Source organism: Cnephaeus nilssonii (genome assembly GCF_951640355.1).
Source record: "Cnephaeus nilssonii genome assembly, chromosome: X".
Classification (NCBI taxonomy): domain Eukaryota; kingdom Metazoa; phylum Chordata; class Mammalia; order Chiroptera; family Vespertilionidae; genus Cnephaeus; species Cnephaeus nilssonii.
In genome coordinates, this window is record NC_137071.1 from 81,102,725 (window position 1) to 81,109,440 (window position 6,716).

Sequence of the window (6,716 nt, forward strand, 5' to 3'; positions counted from 1 at the left end):
TAGTGAAAGTGACTTTACAAATGTGAAGGACAGTCAATAGAGTTAAAAATATTTTCAAAAATTACCTTAGGAGATTTAGCAAATATATCCATTTGCATTTTCCCATGAATACATATCATTTTATTCATATTTTATTGATTTTTCAGAGAGAGGAAGGGAGAGGGATAGAGAGTTAGAAACATTGATGAGAAAGAAACATCGATCAGCTGCCTCCTGCACACCCCCCACTGGGGATGTGCCTGCATCCAAGGTACATGCCCCTGACCGGAATCGAACCCGGGACCCTTCAGTCCGCAGGCCAACGCTCCATCCATTGAGCCAAACCAGTTAGGGCATGAACACATATTTTAAAATGCCTCTGCACTGAACTTGGTACTAAGTATTAAAAACCCATACTTTACCTTCCTGATCTGATTAAAGAAATCTAATCTAATTTATGATGAGCCACTGGTTTTCAGGAATGAGTCCATCCAAAATTGGAGATCATACATATATTACAACTTGGCTATCAACGGAAAATTAAAGGACCCTGTAACTGAACTTTTACTATATGGTGAAGGTCTCAAAAGAAGAACCCATTATGTGTGAGTTACCTTGCTACACCTACATATCTTATATTTAATTGTCTAAAGTCCTTAGTTTTCTTACTATTTTTACTCTAATTTAGATGTATTATTTTCAAAGCTATAAAACAAAATGTTTGTGCCCCTTAATTTTCCTTTCTCATTCAGGAAATTCCATAGTCTACCCAAATTTGTACCTTCTTGGTGGGATATCATGATAAAATGATTTGAGGATCATTAGTGATTTAGACAAAACAGTGGACCCTCATTTTATTTTTGCTTAAGATGAATGATGGAGGAGTAACAGACGGTCAAGGAAGTAGAATTAACAGCTTTGCTCGATATATGAGCACCCCTAAATCACACCTACTCTCTCAAAAAACAAACCTATGGGATTCTTCATGTAAATTCAGTCAGGTTCTGACTTTATTCCTCCACACAGGTTTTCAAAGATAAGTCTTAGGTGGGTAATTTATTTAAAAGCAACAGTGGACATTTCTATGACTCTATGTAAAATCCATGTAAGTTGAGAAACAAGGACTGAAAGGAACTAGAAAAAATGAAAGCAGGTGAAGTGTTAGGATGATGGGATTCTCGACCAAGTTTTGGGCAGAGTATTAGTTTTTAAATGAGATATGTTGTTAAAATACAAAACAGAATGCATTCATATTAATATATCCTTATAGACTTTTAAAAATTATCCAGATGACTACATGATTGTATTTCTAACAACTGTTGTACCCCATTCTAGCAGGACTCATTCATATTCACACCAGAAACTGAGGCCTAGGAAAAGAACCATAACTTTTTATTTTTATTTATTTTTTTAAACTAGAGGCCTGGTGCATGGATTCATGCACATTGAAAGGAAATTAATTAGAAAAAATATTTGAGAGGCCGGGGAGGGACCTGGGGAGATTGGACAGCTGAGGAGGGACCATGGGAGGGCTCCAGGGCATGTCCGGCCCACCTTGCCCAGTCCGCATCGGCAAGACCCCAGCAGCAAGCTAACCTACCGGTCAGAGCATCTGCCCCCTGGTGGTCAGTGTACATCATAGCAACTGGTCGAATGAACAGTTGGACACTTAGCACATTAGGCTTTTATTATATAGGATCCTCACCCAAGGATATTTTTTCCATTGATTTTTAGGGAGAGTGGAAGGGAGAGGGCAAGACAGAGAAACATTGATGTAAGCGAGACATCAATTGGTTGCCTCCCACATGCGCCCAACCAGGGCCAGGGATCGAACCTGCAACCTTGACCAGAATCAAACCCGGGGCTCCTTCAGTCTGCAGGCCGACACTCTGTCCACTGAGCCAAACTGGCTAGGGCTGGGAATCATAAACTTTTGAGGACTGGTTCTCAAAATCACCCTGTCCAATCCTTACAATTTACAGAGGAGAAAACTTGCCAAGGGTGGTAAACTGAGTTAGAGGTGGGCCAAGAGCCCAGGTCCTTTTCACCAATACGCTAGCTAAGAAAGCTTATCATACATAGCTTCTTAAAGTCGCTGCTATTTACCTGAAGTAATTTTCTGTGCCTTTGAGGTATTCAAATACAATAACTGGAATTAAAATATTTCAGCTATATGGTGTAGAGAGTCCCATCCTTATAATTATCAAAGTCTGTAAAGTCTGATTTATTTCCATCAAGTTATACTGGCTCCCTTCTCCAAGTGGTTGTAGGCTACTGCTAAAGGTGGCCAGCATTATTACAAGCCAAAATGATTTGGACAATTAACTACATACTAAACAACAAAAAGATTTCAAAGGCCAACTAATGTTCTCACATAAGTCAAACAATAATAATTACAACAGACGTCTAATGTCTTCCTTTCTGCAATAAATATCTTTCGGAGAAGGCTCAGCTATAGTGAATTTTTATATATCAAGTAATAGTTCGAAGGCGCTAACTAGGAAAGCTAGTTCTTTCAAAAACCTGTAGTGGATTCTTTTATAAAGCAAATGACCTCCTATTTTTCTTTTTTTTAAAGTCCAGATTTGTATGTTGTAAGTGGAAGGGGAGACATCCCTCCTTTCTCTGGGTTAAAAGGTGTCCAAAACCCACCACGGAGCAGAGTAATGCAGTATGGACTGCCTGATTAATGCCATCTTCATTCCTGGGACCAAATTCTAACCTTTGACTTGGGATGGGACTCTAAATTTTGAACCAAAGTCTACATAAGGCAGCAAGGAATGAAGAAGTCAGCAAGACTAAAGCCAATATGTCATAGTAAGCCACCAACAAAAACTTTTGGTTACAGGAAATCAATGGAGCACAATTCTAAACAAATTGGTTTAGTCCCAAGCTAATTAACTTGTCAAGCAGATCTCCAAACCCACTGAATCCAATGGGGGTAAGAGGTGATATAATAGATTTGGGAACATTTACCCATTTACCATCCTAAAAGGTTTGGACACAACTATACACACCTCCTCCACTCCTTTCAGTGGTTTTAAGCTGGGCTTAATGGGTGCAAAGGACAATTTCTTCCAGACAGTACCTAATACACTGTTCTCATACATTCCAAATGCTCAGTCTCCATGGAGGAGGCTACCTGGTCACAAGCATTTCCAAAGAGGGAATATATCCTCTACTCATCCTCATTGGTAACCTCCACCACCAACAAAACAACTTCTAATCATCCTGAGAACTCAGGGGGGGGGGGCACTTTTTAGGGGGAAAAGGAAAAGAAACCTTAAGAGGGAAGTAGAAGAGTGTGGGAAATTCCTCTTGACTACAAATGGGGAAAAAAACCTTAAAAAGCTGGATCAAAGGAAGAAAGGGGGATGGGGGAGAAGGGCTGCTTAATTACAAAGACACCCTTTTAAAGAAGACGCAGGCCCTGGGAGAGCTCTTAGGAGAGGCGCAGAAGCAGATGTACCCACTTAGAATTCTGGCACTCAATGGGACCTCAAGGTCATAGCATCCATCTCTCTGTTTTCTGAAAAGACTGTTCTTAAGCCATTCTAGAAAGTCTGATTCGTTCTTTATAAAACTTCAGATAACGCAACTCCACAAAAAGCATTGGTTGTGCATTAGTCTAATAAATCATACTTCATAAACCAGAAATGACATTTCAACTTCCAAATTCGAGTATTGAATATAATTTTTTAACTCTCTTATAAAACCTTTTAAATAGATAAACAGATCCACAACTTCTACATAAAAGTTACTGTACATACAAGTATGGTCAGAAATTTGCTTTATATCTAGACTATGAAGTTAGGAAAAGCACTTTCAATTTACAGACCCAGACTTTTCCAAAGAAAGAAGTATCTTAAAATTAAGTATGATGTAGTGCCAGAAACTGTCTGTAAATGACACCGGATAAACCCATACAGAATAGCTGGGACCTGAGTTATCATCTGTAAATAGATGCAACTACTCTACAACCACCTGGCTATTAAAATATCCCAGGCTAGTTATAAAATGTAGTTTGGTCAGGTCAACTTTTTCCTCCCAGCTGATCTGAAACATGATAGCCTTTAAAATTGTCACCCTGTAACGTTCCTTCTCTCCTTTCCTGCTTTCCTTTCCCCCATTAAAGTCAACCAACAAAATTATTTTAAAATATGTCAATAGTTTGTTCCCAAATAAGCAATGAGTTTGGGACATCTTGGTAATAGGTCTTTGAACACTACCATTCTTGTAAGTTTGCTGTGCTTGGCCAACTGGGGATAGGTAGTAGATGGGTGAAGATTTATCCCCCATCCAAAATGGTATCTCAAACTATTCTTAGCTACTAAATGAGGGTGCTGAAAGGTCTAACTGAGAAGGCTTCATAAAGGCTGGCCTGAGAAAGAAGTATTCACAAGCTTAATTCAAGGAGACTTAAATAACCTTAGCCCTCCATTATTGAAGATTATGGTGACTATCTTTCTCTCTGAATGGGAGAAGAGGATTATATATATTTTTTAAAGTTTTAAAATGTCTCCCAATTTCCACTCTTCCTCAGGAAGGGGGGGGGGAGGAGGAGGAAGAACTAAATGAGACACTCCAAGGTGTCAGAAAATTCTTTCTAAAATACATGCTAGAGATCAGAAATGCTGTTTCTCAAAAACTTTCCCTTGCCTCTCTCATTTTATTGTATTTAGTCCCTTGCTGCAAATTATTATTACATTATTATTAGTGTTAATTTCCCAGGGATTGCTCACAGCCTACAAAGACTGTCACTTTCCATCTCACTTTTCTTTCTCTTTAGTTTCATAAGTAGGTAAGTCCATCTTGCTGTTGAAACAGCAACATATAGTGACCAAGGCTTGGGACTCTCAAGACACCTGTATGATCCTGCAAAACTAGTCACTGACATATATAATGCAGATAAGGGTCAACTCCTCCTCACCAACACACAGGTATCTTTGTAGATTACTCCGTGACTTTAAGACTTCAAGAATTCAAGGCCCCCAGGGGATGGGAGTGTAAGCCCCCACCCCAACCCTAAGCATTTAGAAGGAATGCATCTAGCAATCTGAGATAAGCACGTACTTTCCTGCTGAGCTAAATGTAGACCTCAAGTTCCCCCAGGTCTTTAATTTCTTTTGTGCTTAATTACCTAGAGACCTACCTACAAGGACCCCAGGAAGCAATGAAGTAAAAGTACCATCAACTTGTGGTACCCACTAGCATCTCCATAGGATGGGAAAGGAGAACACACTTTTTAACCGATTTAACTTGCTGCACATGTCGAAAAACTCATGGCCAGCTGCAAAGAAAGTATAACACACGGGTATCCCCACACGCATGTAGATCGACTCACGCCTACGGCACGATCAAGTTCATGCCACCATGGATTCTGCCCCAGTTCCCCGCAAAAATTAACCAGGCGTCTCCTACCCCTGAATGCAACGAAGACAAGGTGATGACTCTCTGCTCCTTCAAGTGGCTTCGGTCCTGGGGCCAAAAGCCAGGGATGGGCAGGGGAGAAGCCCCGACTCCCGGCTGCTCCCCTCTTCGCTGCTTCCTCTGGGTTTTCCTTGGTGGCAGTGGACAGGCAGGATACCGGGCCGGAGGGTGGAGCAGCGGATGGTCGGAAGCGAGACAGATTGGAGGTGGGGGTGGAGGGAGCGGTGAGAACTAAAAGAAGATGAAGCGAAAGAGAGAGGAGATGGAGGAATAAATCAGGGGTCTACCAGCTGGGGCAGTCAGAAATCTCCTCGGAAGGAAGGGGCGTGACTGCGATGAAGGCAGCTCCTGGGCAAAGGATGGGAGGTAGGGGAGGGGGACGAATGGGTGGCTTTTCTTCTCGTGGTGAGCGGCTAGGACCGCCCAGGAGCGGGAGGAGGGGGGGGGGGCGGGGTGGACTACGGAGCGGGGCGGAGTGGAGGGCGGGGGGAAAAAAGGGAGGGAGTTTGCCTGGACCCTGGAGCGGAGGTGGGGGGGGGGAGGCGGGGCCAGAGGGCGGGGAAGTTTCAAACAATTGAACAGGCCAGAGCTCTGGGCCCTCGCTGTCCTTCACTCATTAACGTGGCACAATTTGGTTACAGTGTCCCTAAGAGTCTACACAAGGACTGAGTGGGAGGAAGGAAAGGGTTCTGCAAAGACTACAATAATTATTTACGGCAATAGCGGAGCGGATTCGCGTGGGAGAGCCAGTACAGCTCTCCGCCCCACAGTAAAAGGAAGAAAAAGAACTAAAAATGCTGAAAAGCAGCTTCTCGCAAAGACTACTTAAAATAATGCAGAAAGGAGAGCGCTGCGCTCCTTCGTGTACCTGCCCCTTTAGTTTCCTATTATCAGTAGGCCCCCACCCAGGTCGCAGCTCTGCGAGGCACCCTCTTTTCTTCCTACGCTCCCCCTAGCCACCCCCTACCTCCAACCACCCCAAGACCCGTTCCTGTCCCGCTCTCTGTGGCCAGCCGCTCCACCGGCCGGGGGGGGGGGGGGGGGGGGGGGAGGGGGAGGCGGGGGCGGGGCTCCGTGGAGCCTCCGCCTCTAGGGCGGACTGGGAGGGCCGTCCCCAGTGGAGGCTGAAGAAATGTAAGTCCCACCCACCATTCTCTTGCAGCTAATGGTTGGTGAATCCTGGCCTAGGACTCGCTTGCGATTGGTGACTTCCGCCGTCAATCCGATTCTTTTGTCCCACCCGCCCTCAAAATTAATAAAACCAAACAAGAGGCTATTGTCTAGCTCTCCGTTCTCCACCAGCTACT

The 6,716-nt window shown here is 43.5% G+C and overlaps 1 protein-coding gene across 2 annotated transcripts in view; it reads right to left on the bottom strand.

Moving 5' to 3' along the window:
- AMOT (angiomotin) overlaps positions 1-5,835 on the bottom strand; it is a 64,409-nt gene extending 58,574 nt beyond the window's left edge. For both annotated transcript variants that reach the window (XM_079765141.1, XM_079765140.1), the window contains exon 1: positions 5,401-5,835. The gene's annotated coding sequence lies outside the window, so the exon portion shown is untranslated. The remainder of the gene's footprint in view (positions 1-5,400) is intronic.
- Between the last annotated feature and the right edge of the window lie 881 nt (positions 5,836-6,716).